This window comes from Pipistrellus kuhlii, unplaced genomic scaffold, assembly GCF_014108245.1.
Source record: "Pipistrellus kuhlii isolate mPipKuh1 unplaced genomic scaffold, mPipKuh1.p scaffold_m20_p_1, whole genome shotgun sequence".
Taxonomy (NCBI): Eukaryota; Metazoa; Chordata; class Mammalia; order Chiroptera; family Vespertilionidae; genus Pipistrellus; species Pipistrellus kuhlii.
Window position 1 is genome coordinate 15,472,611 of NW_023425404.1, and position 17,276 is coordinate 15,489,886.

The window sequence follows — 17,276 nt, forward strand, 5'->3', positions numbered from 1 at the left end:
CAACCGCTCACTATGACGTGCACTGACCACCCAGGGAAGACACTCCGACTGATAGGTTTGCTTGCTTCTGAGGTCCAGCTGATCAGGACTGAGCAAGATGGGCTGGACACACCCTGGAGCCCTCCTGTGGTCCCTCCCCAGCTGGCTAGCCTCCAGCATTCCTCCCTGGTTCCTGCACCCTCTTGAAATTTCGGGACCCCTCAGGGGATGTTGGAGAGCCTGCTTTGGCCTGATCCCACAGGCCAGGCCTCTAGTTATTAATAATTTACTAATTGCAAGTGTCCACAGAACTGCAAAGATGTACAGGGTGCTTTGGGAGTTATTAAAAAGATGCCTAACTCAGTCTGGAGGGTTAACTTTCCTAAGAATATGATGTTTAAGCTGAACAAAGAGAAGGGGGGAAGCATTCTGGGCAAGGCAAACAGCATGTTCAAAAGCACCGAGGCAGGAAAGAACATGGAACTAAATTTACGACTAACAAAATCACTCTTACTTTTTAACTCTCAATAGTCCAGAAAAATAGTTATCACTATTTACCATCTGGGTCTGATGGACTCATTTCCTGTTTTAATACATTAACACAGAGACAAACCAGTCAAACAAATTTTATGTTTTATTTTTTAATAGTTTATTGATTTTTCAAGAGAGAGGAAGAAAGAGGGGGAGAGAAACACCAATGTGATAGAGCAACATGGATAGGGGCTGGAATCCGCAACCCTGCCGTGCGCCCTGGACCAGGAATCAAGCCTGCAACCTCCCAGTGCATGAGATGATGCCCAACCAGCTGAGCCACACCACCCAGGGCTATGTTTTATGGGTTAAAGTCATTTTACAAATAATTTACAGAAGTAGGAATAAAGGGATACTATATTCATTATCTATTGCTACATATCAAATTACTCCAAAAACGTAAAACAACAAACATTATCTCACCGTTTCTATGGATCAGGAATCTAGGAATGGCTTAGCTGGGTGGTTCTGGCTCAGGGTCTCTCATGAGGCTGCAATCAGGGCCAGCTTCGTAGGCGTGCAACCTATATAGTCACAGAAAGTCTCACATTTGGCTTAATCGTCTGCTGCTGGTGTCTTGAAATTTTTAATAATTTTTTAACAAGGACCCCCAACTCATTTTTGTTTTCCTCTGGACCCCATAATTTTTTTAATGTATTTTTATTGATTTAAAAGAGGGAGGGAAAGGCGGAAAGAGATAGAAAATCAATGATGAGAGAGAATCATTGATCAGCTGCCTTTCGCATGCCCCCAACTGAGGATTGTGCCAGCAACCCAGGCAAGTGCCCTTGACTGGAATCAAACCCAGGACCCTTCAGTCTGCAGGCAGACACTCTATCCACTGAGCCAGACCAGCGAGGGTGACCCCATAATTTATGTACCCAGTTCTAGTTGCAGTCAACCTATCAGCAAAGGGTTACCATTATCTATGGCTAGAAGATCTACTTCCAATCTCAGCCATGTGGTTGTAAGCAGGCCTTAATTCCTCACTGGCTATTGGCTGGATGCTTTCATTCTTCACAGGTCCTCGAAACAGGATAGCTGGCTTCCACCCAGAGCAAGTGATCAATGAAAGAGCCCAAGATGGAAGCCAATCTTTCTTAACTTAATCTCAAGAGTGACATACCATCACTTCTGCCATATTCTATCGATCACACAGACCAACCCTGGAACAATGTTGAAGGGGAATGCATATGGGTGTGAATACCAGAAGGCAGGGTCCAGTGGAAGTCACCTTGGAGACCAACTAGCACACACAGTGAAAAAAAACTTTGTTAGAAATATTAATAAGAATTTAAATATATCCCAGCCAGTGTGGCTAAGTGAGCATCAAACCATGAACCAAGAGGTCACCAGTTCAATTCCCAGTCAGGGCACATGCCCAGGTTGTAGGCTGGATCTCCAGTATAAGGCGTGCAGGAGGCAGTCAGTCAATGATGCTTCTCTCTCATCGATGTTTCTACCTCTCTATCTCTCTCCCTTCCTCCCTAAAAATCAATAAAAATATTTTTTTTTAAATTTAAATATAATAAACTCAAAATTTTATTCTATATGTTTCTAGTTTTGTATGGCCATCATCTTGGTTCCATAATTACAAAACATTTTCATTTTCAGATTGATAAAAATAATTTAATATCTTCAATCCATTTCATGTTTTTATTTCCACATCATCTACTTCCTCTTTGTATACACACCTGCCTTTGACATTTGACTATCACAAACCACTTCAAGTAAATGTTGGTGCACAAAAATCTAAATGATCACTTTTGTTTTTGTCCTACATTTTATCGAGGCAGCAGTGGGAGCAGCTGTTCTTCAAGTTTCACCCTGCATTCCAAGGACAACAAGACAAAAGATGCCGACATGTGTGAGTGAAGTAGGGAGCAGACAAAGCAGGCACTAGTGGAAAGAGTAGTCCTTGGAGAAGCCACAGTGCCATCGGATAAGGAACAGAGGAGGAATCACATCAGGCAGAGACTGATGTTGAAGAGCCGTTTGGCTAAAGAAATACTCTCTGAGTTCTTGGGCACGTGTATACTGATCTTTCTCGGATGTGGCTCTGTTGCCCAATCTGTCCTAAGTCGAGGAGCTTTTGGAGGAACCCTCGCTGTGAATATTGGCTTTTCAGTAGCAGTCGGAATGGCCATTTATGTGTCTGGGGGGGTGTCTGGTGGCCACATCAACCCTGCTGTGTCTTTTGCAATGTGTGTCTTCGGGCGGATGAAATGGTATAAATTTCCTTTTTTTGTGGGAGCCCAGTTCTTTGGAGCCTTCATAGGGTCTGCAATCCTCTTTGGTGTTTACTATGATGCATTTATGTCCTTTTCTGATGGAAAACTGTACGTCATGGGAGAAAACGCAACAGCACAGATTTTTGCAACATACCCAGCTCCGTATCTGTCTCTGGCAAATGGATTTGCAGACCAAGTAGTGTCCACCATGTTCCTCCTCATGGTTATCTTTGCCATCTTTGACTCCAGGAACTGGAGCATTCCCAAAGACCTAGAGCCTGTTGTCGTCACTCTCCTGATTTTGGTCCTTATTTCCTCTATGGAACTGAACTGTGGCTGTGCCATGAATCCAGCTCGAGACCTGAGTCCCAGGCTTTTCACTGCTTTGGCAGGATGGGGGTTTGATGTCTTCTGAGCTGGGAATTACTTCTGGTGGATTCCTGTTGTGGGCCCTATGGTTGGTGCTGTCACTGGAGGCCTCATCTATTAGGTCTAGTAATAATTAATGTCGTTTTCTAATACTTTTTAAATCAAATTTATTTAAACAATACAACAAAATTTAATCAACAATATAGTTGCCATTGTTTTCTACTACTTGTGCCCAACGCTCAGGAAGCATTTTAATCCCTCTGTTGTAAAATTCTTGTGATTTTGATGCAAAAAATTCGGTCAATGCATTTTTGAGGCATTCTTCATTATTAAATTTTTTTCCAAGAAGAAAGTTTTGCTAAAAACGAAACAAATGGTAATCGGAAGGGGCAATATCAGGAGAATATGCAGGTTGAGGGAGAACTTCCCATTCCAACTGGCGCAGTTTTTCAGCAGTGATTCTTGCAGTATGCGGTCGTGTGTTTTCGTGGTGAAGAATTACGCCCTTCCGATTAATCAGCGCGGGTTCTTTTTCTCTTAAAGCTTGGGCTAACCTTTCCAATTGGGCACTATACACTGCACTTGTAATGGGTTTGGTTAGATGGTAAAAGTTCATAATGAAGAATTCCTTTAAAATTCCACCAAACACACAACATCACTTTTTTCGCATGCAAGTCAGGTTTTGGCGTGGGCTGCGGAGCCTCATTTTTGTCCAACCATTGAGGCCACCTTTTCAAATTAACATACAGCACCCATTCTTCATCTCCGGTAACAATTTGCTCTAAAAACGGCAAACGGTTTTGACGAGAGAGGAGCGAACTGCAAATTGTGACTCTTTGATTACGGTTGTTGTCGGTCAACTCATGAGGAACCCATTTTCCAAACTTTTGGACTTTGCCAAGTGCACGCAATTGATTGGAAATTGTTTTTTGTGAACAATTTAAAGTTGTCGCAAGCTCTTGTTGGGTAATTTGAGGATTTTGCACCAAAAGAGCTTGAAGAGCTTCTTGATCAAAATTGGACACACGGCCTCGACCACTCTTGTTATCTAACGAAAAATTTCCCTCGCGAAATTTCTCAAACCAACGCTGGCATTTTCTGGCGCTAACTGCATCTTGACCAAGAGCACTACAGATGTTTTTTGCAGCCTCACTTGCTTTTCTTCCTAATTGGAACTCGTAAAACATGCAGTGCCGAATATGCTCTTCATCCGCCATCTTCTTAGCCCTAGTTTTGCAACAAAAACCAAACCAAACACAAACTTTTTCAAGCAAAACTTGTTAATTGCACTTCACACGCTCTGTAGATACCACGTGTTTGAAGGTTATGTCAATACAAGTCAATGCCAAGCAAGATTTTATTTTTTATTTTTCCCCCCTCCCTCCCTCCCACCCATCCCCTCCCTCCCCAGAGCTTTATGTCCATTGGTTGTACTTATATGCATGTATACAAGTCCTTCAGTAGATTTATTATCTCCCCCAGATCCTCCTCCCCTCCCCACTGAAATTTGATAATCTGCCAAGCAAGATTCTAAACGAATGTTTAAAAACGACATTAATTATTACTAGACCCGATATATTCTTTTCATTGAAATCCACCACCCAGCCTCAGCCTTCGAGGTAGAACCACCAAGGACAAACTAGAAAAACGTGAGTTTAGTGTAGTAATGTAGTGGCATGTTTAGTTCCAAGTTTACAATTGGCTGAGCTGATGTTCTCTGCAGGAAAGATGGCATCCAGGTGTCTATGTATTCACAAGACTGGGGTAGATCTGCCCAGTTTTCTCTGCTAGCTATTTGTGACACTTGACTGAAAAAGCATCTGAATAAAGTTTTGAAAACACTGACCTCTTCTCTACCAGTTCCCCCTGCCTTCAAAGTAACATGGATGTCTCATGCAACAGCCTTCTCTCCGCCCTGATTATTTCATTCTTTCACATGAGGTTTTTTTGGGGGGGTTTTTTTGTTTTGTTTTGTTTTTGCTGAGTGAGCACTAATAAATTGAAACTTTGACCTTGGATTTATTTGGATGGTCTCAACTGCATTATCTGCATGAAATAGCATCGCCAAAGCCTTATTTCAAACCTATCAGAGTTACATTCTGAATATTTTTATTAAGAAGAAGGGAAGAGGAGAAAGGGAGAAGGAGAAGGAGGAGAAAGAGAAGAAAGAGAAGGAGGAGGAGGAGAAGGAGAAGGATGCTGGAAAGTCGGCCAAGAAAGACAAAGATCTAGTGAACAAATTTGGGGGCATGACCAAAAAAGAGACATAGTCCAAGGACAAAGTTCAGGACAAGCTCCATAATCTAGTTTTGTTTGAGAAAGCCATGTAGGACAAACTCTGTAAGGAAGCTCCCACTATAGGTTTATTCTAATTCTAGCTGTCATCTCTGAGAGACTGACGACCCCAGTTTCTTGGCCAATGGAGCCCCTATAGGAGCTCTTTGGGAAGGAACTTATTAAATTTGTTTCAAAGCACAGAGCTCAAGTAATTTACACCAGAAACACCAAAAGTGGGGGTGCCCCAGCTGCTGGTGAAGATGCAGGAACAACAGCTATACATTTTGAGAAATAAAACTTTATTAAATTTTAAAAATCTAAAAGATTAAAGAATATTGTCACATGTCATAGGAAAACAGGAAGGCTTAGGCTCTTGTCATAAAATATTGTATAATTAAGTCCATCTGGTTGAGTAACTGCATGAAAATACCATATTTCCTCTTTTTTTCCTTAAAAACATATTCTTAATTCAATGAAAATCATCTAGGATATCATTATTTAAAGATTCATAGGCTAAGATTTCTTTTACACAATTTCACCACCATCATTTGCTTATATTCTGGAGTGCTACATTAATCTTCTGACTTATGTAATACTGTAATTATGAAAAGTCATCCTCTCCCTCTCTTTACCAGTATAGGGAGAAAAGGAAACATTCGGCCTTTTCAGTTGTACCAAATAAAACTAAAAGCAGACCACAAAGATGATGTTTCCAGTTTTCTTTTATATCTTCTTGACAAATGATATAATATTTTAGGCAATGAATTAAGAAAACTGGAAGATGATAAAATACTGGTGATTTACTATACTATTGCCTCATCCTTCTTGATAATTTCATCTTCAGTTTTCTTACTGCTTTAGTCTTTTTCACCACAGTTGGAAATAATTGATGAGTAATGATAAAATCATTCCTAGGAAGATAAAAATAACTGTCTCAAGACACAAGAAAAAATAAGATTATTGAGATCTCATATCTTACATTTATAAGAGAGTTCCAATGCACTCATAACTACAAGATAGAATGAGTTTTATACTATCTTTAAAAAAAATAAGTAAATATTGTTCTTGTGCTTTGGAAGATATCTTAAAAGTCAAGAACTAGTAACACTTTACAAAAATTCCCAGTGCTTTAGTCTGGCCCCTTAGACCACTTGGCCATCCTGACATGTTTCAAGTGCTTCTTTTTTTTTTAATATATTTTATTGATTTTTCACAGAGAGGAAGAGAGAGGGATAGAGAGTTAGAAACAACCATGAGAGAGAAACATCAATCAAGTGCCTCTTGCACACCCCCTACTGGGGATGTGCCCGCAACCAACGTACATGCCTTTGACCAGAATCAAACCTGGGACCTTTCAGTCCACAGACCGACGCTCTACCGCTGAGCCAAACCGGTTTCGGCTGTTTCTAGTGCTTTTAAAAAAAATTAACTAAAATTAGGCCCAGTGTACCCTGGATGGAATAACACAACCAATCCACTGGATTTTGGAGAAGAGGCACCACTAACATGACAACGCTATCCTAGCCTCACCCACATCCCCTCATCCCACAAGCATTGTTGCAGCTTCCTAAACTCCCAACACCTCATCGTTTTTGCCTGCAGGCTTGCTTTGGCTACTGGTGCCTGTCTGCTCATCCTATGTGGAAGATTCAAAGTGCCTGGAAGGTCATACCCCCATGAGCAACCCTCACCCAATGAGGAATCAAAATTAGTGGGTAAATTCTCCAACTTCTTCACCTCACCCCCAACAAGACAATGCTGAGGTGTGTTCCACAGTCTTTTGATGAGTCCTCAACAGGATTAGGCCCTCATTGCCTACAGCCGTAGCAATCTCATCAATAAATCATTAGCTATATGGATGAAAAGGGGGCTACATACAAACCTGACAAGTTCAGGGGAGGCCTGCATGGCAGGACTTACAAACTCAAATCATATGGGATGGTCTGAACATAAAAGTCCCTAACTAAAAGTGGATTATGGCAGATAGTCACATTCTAGGCCTATAGCTTCCTTGATAAAGGTGGATCTTTACCTTAAGTGAGCCTGTCTACTGTCTTTTGAATCTCAGATAACATACCTTTGAAATATCAGAGTAGTAATCTTTTTCAGACCCCTCAGGGCAGAATTGAAATACCAGAGCATGAAACCACAGAACCACTCATTGTGATCTTGTTTCCCACATACCATCTCTATGTGCTTCACATCTTAATTATTAACTATCCTGGACCCACCAATGTAAAAGAAACGTGTCTCTCCATTTTGCTTTTTATCCAATGCCAGAGATCCCTACTCCATGCTTTCTCCTGCCCCCAAAAGCTATCCCTAGTGTATTTCACATAACCCTCCTAAATGTCTCCTCCTCTGATTCTAATCTACATTAATAAAAGAGAAAAATGCAAATTGACCATGCCTTCACAATGCCCACCAGCCAATCAGGGGTGAGTTAATTTGCATACATAGGCGCCAAGCAGGCAGGGGCAGGATACTTGGATCACTGCCATAGCGACAATGCAGGTGGTCTGCACTGCACCAGCCACTCTGGCCCTCTGGGCAGCATGGGAAGGTAGAAAGGTGACTCCAGGCCAGAGCAAAGGCGGCGCTGGCAGCCAGGGGAAGGAAGGCCCTTTCTTGCATGAATCTTCGTGCATCGGGCCTAGAGTGTATAAAATAAGCTGGCTCCAATTAACTCAAAAAATTCTCTACAGGTTTGGATTTTTCCTACTCGGACAGTGGCCTTGTCTCCTTTCCCTGATGTACTTCCCCACTGCCTTGCTGTTTCCTTGAATCACCTCCAAATACACTACAAAATTCCCTATTTTAGAATCTTCCATTTAAAAATAGAGCATACACCAAGACACAGGGTGAAACAACATAGTAAAGCAGCTGCAGCTCCCAGAGGCTTTGGTAGAGCTATTCTTGCTCTACCTGGAGGCCTTGCCAGGATTACCGTCAACTCAGAAAAGAGAAAAGTGGGCTGATGCAAACAGGCCAAGCAGTGAGGAGACTAGTTAATGGTGGTGGACTGCAGTTTAGGAGAAATAATGCTTGTAGAGGTCATTAGAACAAATCCAAAAACCATCAGAAGTGCTTTCTCCAATTGACAAAAAGTTGGAATGAGCTCCTGGTGGGTGGCAGATGGACAAGTCTGGTCTCATTTAAGAAACAGCCTGGGCATGGAGATGGGGGGCTTGGATTCCAGTCCCAGGCCTGTCTGCCTTCATTTGATGCCTCTACCAAATAGGGATAATAAAGTCTTCACAAAGTTGCCTGGAGTAATAACAGAAATCATGGGTTGTAGCAGAATGCTAGGTGTTTTTCCATCTTCTTTAGCAACATGATTTGCCAGCGACCTTGGGGTGTAGGCAGGGGCAGAAACTCATCTCAAAGCCTTGTTTTAGAAGAGGCACTAGAGTCCCCTTTAGTCAAGTAAATGAAGGCTCCATTGCATCAAGGTCCTGGGAAAGAGTATAGCAAGCCCTGTTTCATACTGGAAGCAGCTTTGCTCCTTGAAAGAAATGTGGCTCACAGCTTTCCTGGAGCTCGTTGTGACCTGGGAATGGCCATGTGAATGAACTGGGACATGTGCACAGCGGGGACCCTAGGGCTCAGGGCTCAGGGAGAGGGATTGTGTGCAGCTGGGGTCGGGGGAGGAGAAGGCACCTTCCATGAGGCATTTCAATATCTACAACAGCATCAAGATCAGAAGATTCAGTACCCCCCCCAAGCTCTCCCTCCCACCTTAGAAGATTCCTTCACCAATTCAGCTAGTGATCCTCTCCTCTGGTTGCCACCAAAGAGACTCCATCACTGTTTTGTTCGTGTCTGCCTCACTGCAAGACATGGACAGCAGCACCTGGCCTGTGGTGTCCCAGGGCAGCATTCTGGGAACATGACTGATGAGGGCACCTAGAGTGTACACCCCTCACAAGGGTGGTGCCGGCCACCCTGGCAACTTGGTTTCTGTCAGCCATGGAGAGACCAGTGAAAGTCATAAGCACCAAGGCATGGCTGATTTAGAGTAGGGAAGGGTCTGGAGTTTTGCATCTATTTCCAGCAGGTGAGGGCTTGTGTGGGTCAGCCTCAAGCTTGCTATCCAAACCCAAAACTCCACTAGCACACCTAGCAAAACTCCCGCACATGCCCAGTCAATGTTTAGGATGTTAGTTCCCGCCTAGCATCAGTTTCCTACTGCTGCTGTAACAAATTACCACAAACAATGGCATGTAACAACCCAAGTTTACTATCATACAAGTATATAGGACAGAAGTTCAAAAGGGGTGTTCCTGTGCCAAAATCAAGATGTCAGCAGGGCTGCCTCACTTCAGTGGGCTCTGGGGAGATCTGTTTTATTGCTTTTATTCCTGGAGGCTGCCTGTGTTTATTGGCTAGCAGCCCCACCCTCCATCTTGAAAGCTAGCAGCTTCCTCCAATCTCTCTCTGACTCTGCCCCTCCTCCCTCCCTCTTATAAAGCTGCTTGTGATTACATTGAGCCCAGCCAGACAATCCTAATAAAATAGTAATATGCAAATTAACCATCATTCTGGTACAACTACAAGCCACGCCCACTATCCAATCAGGAACAAATATGCAAAATATCTCCAACCAAGATGGCTGCAGCCATTGAGAGCAAGAGGGAGGCTTGGGTTTCCCTGGCAATGGAGGAAGCCAAGCTTTTCATACACCCTGGCCAGCCCAAGCCTCCACTTAAGGCTACAAAGTTACAATTATAGAAGTCAATAAATGCCAACAGAAATGGCTGCTACCAAGGAGGGAGCAGAAGGCTTTGGCTCCACTCCAGGCTACAAAGTTTCAATTGTAGAAGCTAAATAAACCCCAGATACCAGGATCTCTGCTTGAGTCACTAGGGGGCATGGCTGGCCTGCAAACCACCACAGACCCCTCACCCAGGCCACCCCACACCCCAAGGGAACCCTCACCCTAATCCAGGACACACTTCAGGGCAAACCAGCTGGTCCCCACCTATGCACCAAGCCTCTATCCTCTCTAATAAAAGAGCAATATGCAAATTGACCATCACTCCAACACACAAGGTGACTGCCCCATGTGGTCAAAGATCCTGCCCCCATGTGGACACAGATGGCCACCACAAAATGGTGAGCAGGGTAGGGCAGTTGGGAAGAACCATACCTACAAGGGAGGGCAGTTGGGGGCAATAAAGCCTACAGGGGAGGGCAGTTAGGGGTGACCAGGCTGGCAGAGGAGGGAAGTTGTGGACAAACAGGCTGGCAGGGGAGTGGTTAAGGGGTGATTAGGCTGGCAGGCAGAAGCGGTTAGGGAAGCAGTTAGGGGCAATCAGGAAGGCAGGCAGGTGAGCAGTTGGGAGCCAACAGTCCTGGATTGTGAGAGGGATGTCCCAGATTGTAGAAGGTGCAGGCTGGGCTGAGGGACACCTTTCTCCCCACCCCCATGCATGAATTTTGTGCACCGACCCTCTAGTCTAAAATAATCTGTCTCAAAATATTGAACTAAATCACATCTGCAAAGGCACTTTTCTCCTATAAAGTAGCATATTCTGAAGTCTCAGGGATTAAGATGTGGACAACTTTGCAAAGAGAGAATTATTAAACCTACTACATTCCCATCCACCTCATTTCCCCCCCTCCCACTTTTTTTTAACCAACTTCAGGCCTTCTGTTCACCTCCCCTTGCATTCCATCCCTTCATTGGGTTTTGTTGCTATCACACCCTCAGGGCCAAATTGTGTTTGAATGATTCTCCAACTAATGCCTCATCCCATGTGCTTCATCATAAGCAGAGTGTGTAACCTCCTTGCCATCCCCAAAGTCCCACCTTGTTTCCATGTCCAGGCCACCACCCATGATACCTCCAGACACCTGTCCTCTGGCCTCAAAACCCCTCCCACCCCACTTCCAAAGCCTACTACCTTCCCTCAACCTTTCAGTCACCTTCGTGGTTCCCCATTCTTCCAGTGGTTCTCCACTCCCCAGCTTCCAATGCATTTCCTGAAGACAAGTCATCATACCCTATCCCATTGCTTTATTCTCCTTTTCAAGGACCTCTAGTTATCTGTATTTTTGTGATGAGGAAAGTGTTATTTAAAATATAAAAAGGAAAGATTAAATCCAGTCTCCTCTGCCTTCTCCACACAACAAACACATAAAGTTCCCTCTATCTAAGGCCTTTCATCAGGAATCCCCATCTCAACTGAGATATTATTCACCACACAGTTAGTGAGCACCCACTCTGGGTGAGGTACACACATTGCAGAATTCAGCCTTCACTCTAATCTAGACCATCTTCTCTCTCCACTTCAACAAGTTAACTGGCTCCGTCCTCCATGAAGCAGACCATGATGATGTAGTCAAAGTGGCAAAACTACCAACAAAGAGAAATAAATGTAAATCTAGTGGGGTTCCCACAAGCTTTACATTAGATGCATTAAAATAGCTACTATTTATTGAACATTTACAATAAGCCAAGAACTTTACAAACATCTCATTTCATCCTAATGACAATCTTATTATCCCTGATATTTCCATATTTCTGATACAGAAACTGAAACCAGAGAGGCCACAGTGGTTGGCAAACTTATTAGTCAACAGAGCCAAATATCAACAGTACAACAATTGAAATTTCTTTTGAGAGCCAAATTTTTTAAACTTAAACTTCTTCTAACACCACTTCTTCAAAGTAGACTCGGCCAGACTGTGGTATTTTATGGAAGAGCCACACTCAAGAGGTCAAAGTGCCTCATGTGGCTCGTGAGCCACAGTTTGCCGATCATTGGGCTAAGACACTTTACTATGGTTACACAGGCCTCAGTGGCAGTGTGGTTTTCAGCATGAACTTGTCTGACCCCAAAGTCCATGTTCTTCACCACTGGCCTACATTGGAAGAACTGGACAGCCAGATGGACAAGACAGTCTAAAGCAGTGGTTCTCAACCTTTCTAATGCCACGACCCTTTAATACAGCTCCTCATGTTGTGGTGACCCCCAACCACAAAATTATTTTCATTGCTACTGTACTTCATAACTGTAATTTTGCTACTGTTATGAATCGTAATGTAAATATCTGTGTTTTATGGTCTTAGGCTCTACAGCAGTGGTTCTCAACCTGTCAGTCATGACCCACAGGTTGAGAACAGCTGGCAGGGTCGCCTAAGACCGTAAAATACAGATATTTACATTACAATTCATTAACAGTAGCAAAACTACAGTTATGAAGTAGCAATGAAAATAATTTTATGGTTGGGGGTCACCACAACATAAAGAACTGTATTAAAGAGTCGTGGCCATTAGGAAAGTTGAGAACCACTGGTCTAAAGGCTGGGCTGGCACTCGAGGCAGGAGCCTGGCAGTCTCCATGGAACCTATGTTCAAAGTCAATGGTATAACCAAGGTCTATGGCCTCTGAACAAAGCAGCACTTAGGAAGAGTCCTGAGGCTGAGAGGCAGGGCAACCCCAACTGCAGCCTCCTTCTCTAGGGTGCATTGCACGGACTCACACAGGGCTTTGCGCCAAGCCGAGGAGGCAGCTTGCCCTCAGCCAGAACTCACTGCATTCAACCTCAGTCAGGACTCACTCCCAGCAGCCCACTGCCTCCAGCGGTCCGGAGCCTGTGCTCCTGGAGGAGGCCTCGCAGGTGGCCACATGTCTCTGGCCAGTTAGACCACAAACATCTTGAGGTTGGAGTCTCTGTCTTCTATTTTCTGGCTTCTCTACCTTCCCCCATAAGGACAAAATCCATGCTCATCATACTTGTTAGTTAAACCACTTAAATGGCCAGATGACATTGAGGTAAAGGACTACAGAGTGGCCAAATTAAATAAATTACTTTAAAATTAACTAGGATAAAATGAAGATTAAGGAGAAATTATTTGTTATTGCTATTTTCCTGTGTGAGAGGTGTATTTTTAGTAAGAACATATAAAAACTCCTTGAATATACACTGAGTGGCCAGATTATTATGATCTCTGAGCACATAATAATCTGGATTATATATATATCAGTTGCCAGATGCATGAATTCATGCATAGGTAGGGTCAAGCCAGCTTGGCCAGGGGAGGGGACATGGGCAGTTGGCCAGCCTGCCTGCTGGTCAAACTCCTGATCAAGGGGACAATTTGCATATTAGCCTTTTATTATATAGGACATACACTGAGTGGCCAGATTATTATGCATTCAGAGATCATAATAACCTGGCCACTCAGTGTATTTCATTCCTACATTTGTGCCTTTACTAGATTTCTTGCACAATTAGTCATCTGTGCACAGACAGAAATATTTGATTTGGATACATGCAAATGCAAGAGGCAGGAAATATAACATAATGGTTATATCCTGATTTGGAGAATTAGACCTTGATTTGAGTTCTATCTCTGTGACTTGAGGTTTGTCATGGACAAATCATCCCACTACTCTGAGCCTAAGTTCTTTCATTTGTGAAATAGTAATTAAAAGTGCCTCCCATGTTCTTATCCATTAGAATAGCCATTATTTAAAAAAAAAAAAAAAAAAAAAAAAAAGAAAGAAAGAAAGAAAGAAAGAAAGGAAGAAAGGAAGGAAGGAAAGGAAAGGAAAAAGAAAAACAGAGAAAATAACAAGTGTTGGCAAGAATATGGAGAAACTGGAATCTTTGTCGGTGGGAGTGTAAAATGTTACAGCTGTTATGATCCATCAATGCCACTTCTGAGAATAGACCAAAAGAACTGCAAACAGGGACTTGAACAAATATTTGTACACCCACATTCAGAGCAGCCTTATTCACCACAGCCATCAGATGGAAGCAACCCAAAAGTCCACCAACAGATAAATGAATAAACCAATGTAGTCTATCCATACAATGGACTATTATTTGGCAAAGAAAAAAAAAGAATGCTACATGCTACTGCTACAATATGGATGAACCTGGAAGGCATTGTGCTAAGTGAAATAAAGAGGATATTAAAAGGACAAATATTGTATAATTCCACTTATATGAGGTATCTAGAGGGTCAAAGTCATAGACACACAAAAATAGAATAGTGGTTGCCCAGGGCTGGAGAAGAGAGTAATGGGGAGTTACTGTTTAATGGGTAGGGAGCTTCAGTTTAAGAAGATGAAAACCTTTTAGAAATAAATGATGGTGACGGCTGTACAATAATGAAAATATGCTTAATGCCACTTAACTGTACACCTAAAAAATGGCTCAAATGGTAAATTTATATACAATGGAATATTAGTTGGCCATAAAGAATGAAGTCTTGCCACTTGTGACAACATAAGTGGACCGTGAGGGCATTATGCCAAGGGAAATAAGTCATTGAGAGAAAGACAAAAACTGTATGACTTCACAGATATGTGGATCTTTATTTTTTTTAATAAGATTTTATTGTTCATATTATTACAAATGTTCCTTCCCCCCCCCCCCCACCATTGCTCTCCTCAGGTTCCCACCCCACCCTCTGCCCTTTCCCCACTCCCCATTGTCCTCATCCATAGGTGCACAGTTTATGTTCAGTCTCTTCCCACATCCCCCTCTCCCCTTTTTCCCAAGAATCGTCAGTTCACTCCCCTTCCATGCCTCTGATTCTATTATATTCAACAGTTAATATTGTTCATCAGATTTTTTTAATTTCCTTGGTTTTTAGATTCACTTGTTGATAGTTATGTATTTGTTGTTCATAATTTTTATCTTTATTTACTCTCTCTTCTGAAAGAACCCCCTTCAGCAATTCATATAATTCTGGTTTGCTGTTGATGAACTCCTTTAGCTTTTTTTTATTAGTGAAGTTCTTTATCTGACCTTCGATTCTGAGTGATAGCTTTGCTGGATAGATTATCTTTGGCTGTAGGTGCTTACTATTCATCACCTTGAATATTTCTTGCCATTCCCATCTGGCCTGCATGGTTTCTGTTGAGAAGTCAGCTGACAATCGTATAGGTGCTTCTTTATAGGAAACTACCTTCTTTGCTCTTGCTGCTTTTAATATTCTCTCTTTGTCTTTTGCTCTTGGAATTTTAAGTATGATGTGTCTTGGTGTGGTCCTCTTTGGATTCCTTTTGTTTGGAGTTCTGTGCGCTTCCTGGACTTGTAAGTCTAATTCTTTCACCAGGTGGGGGAAGTTTTCTGTCACTATTTCTTTCAGTATGTTTTCGATATCTTGCTCTCTCTCATCTTCTGGGACCACCATAATTCTGATGTTGGTTCAGTTGAAATTGTCCCAGAGGTTTCTTACATTATCTTCAATTTTCTGGACTCTCTTGCCTTCTAGCTTCTGTGGAGGAGTGTCTTCTGGTTCTTTGTGTTCCAAATCTTTGACTTGATTCTTGCGATCTTCCATTCTGTTTTTAGGACTCTGTATAATATTTTTTATTTTAGACAATGTATTCTTTATTTCTTGTTGATCCCTTATCATTTCTTGTTGACTCCTTATTAATTCTAGTTGATCTCTTTTCATATCCTCATAGGTCTTATCCATCTTTTCTAGGAAATTCTTGAAAAACCTTATAAGCGTAGATTTGAACTCTATATCCAGTTGCTTTTTGTCCTCCATTTCTTTCGTTTGTGATCTATTTTGTTGTCGCATTTCGCAGTTACAGATGGGACGGGATTTCAGGTTGGAGCCTACGGTGTTGGCTTCCGTCAGCCCCACCCTATGCAGCTCCTGCATCTCAGGGTCCTTCAGTACTCACTGCAAAGCGCCTCTGAGAGATAGGTGCCCTCGATTTTCGCCTGCTGCCAAACAGTCTACAGTGGTGCCTCGCATAAAGAACGCCTCGCACAGCGAACACTGCACACAACGAACTTCATTTCATGATTCATACAACGAACTTCGTTTCACACAACGAAGTCGCCCGAGCTTCCACGACTGCTTCGCCCGAGCTTCCACGATCGCTGCCGATGTATTGCATCCTTCCGCGCAGGCACTGCAGGCAGTCGTTAGTCATTGTGCTTAACTTAAGCATGTATCGTGGCAATCATTCTTCATTACGAATTAAATCACGCACGTATCACGGCAGTCGTCCTTTTAAGTTAAACTCAATATTTTTTTATATCATGGCTTCTAAAAAAAAGCAGGAAGGTGATTTCTGTTGAAATGAAACAGGAAATAATTTGAAGGAGTGAATGTGGGGTAAAACAGTGTGACCTCGTCAACGCGTTTCACATAACGAACTTTTCGCATAACAAACTTGCTCCTGGAACGAATTAAGTTCGTTGTGTGAGGCACCACTGTATGCTCTCCCCCAATGAGCCCGGTATTGGGGTTCAGTTCAGTTGGAAGTGGAGTTGGAGGTGGCGTTCAGAACAGACTGGAGCCCCAGTCTCCTTCCGGCCAGGGCAATCCCGCGGCACAGCCAACTGTCCCTTCTCTGCGCGCAGTGTGCGCGTCGCCGGGACCTCCTTTCGCCGCTTCCCCAGGGTTCCGCCTTACAGCCCAGCTCCCTATGGATGAGCCTGGGTCCCCGGGGTCTGGCCTAGAACTGGGGTTCAGAGCAGTCAGAACTGGGGCCCAACACAGTTGGAGTTTTATCTCCTTTCCGCTAGGGAATGCCAGCCAGGCACTCGGCCTCCCTTCTGTCCGGCTCCGTCCTCTCCGCGCTCCGCATGTCTCCGTACCTTGGGCTTTTACAGCTCCTCTGCGCTTCCTTCTGGTTTTCTCCTTGCTTCTCGTTGTAGAATTTCCAGTCAGTCGACTTTCCTGTAGTTCTGGGTAATGTCCATTTTATATTTTAGTTGTATTTTATTGAAATTGTTGTGTGCGGCTGCAGCTAGGTGTTTACCTGGGCGCAGCCATCTTGGATCCCTCGATATGTGGATCTTTAGATACAGAGAATAGATCAGTGGCTACCAGAAACAGGGGGTGGGGGAATGGGTGAAATGGGTGAAGCGGGTAAAGGTACAAACTTCCAGTAGCAAATATC

The 17,276-nt window shown here is 43.1% G+C and overlaps 2 pseudogenes; both read left to right on the forward strand.

The window, feature by feature from the left end:
- Positions 1–2,373: 2,373 nt before the first annotated feature.
- Positions 2,374–4,975, forward strand: LOC118716167 (annotated as a pseudogene).
- A 312-nt stretch (positions 4,976–5,287) lies between these two features.
- On the forward strand, positions 5,288–5,695 carry LOC118709322 (annotated as a pseudogene).
- The last annotated feature ends 11,581 nt before the right edge of the window (positions 5,696–17,276 follow it).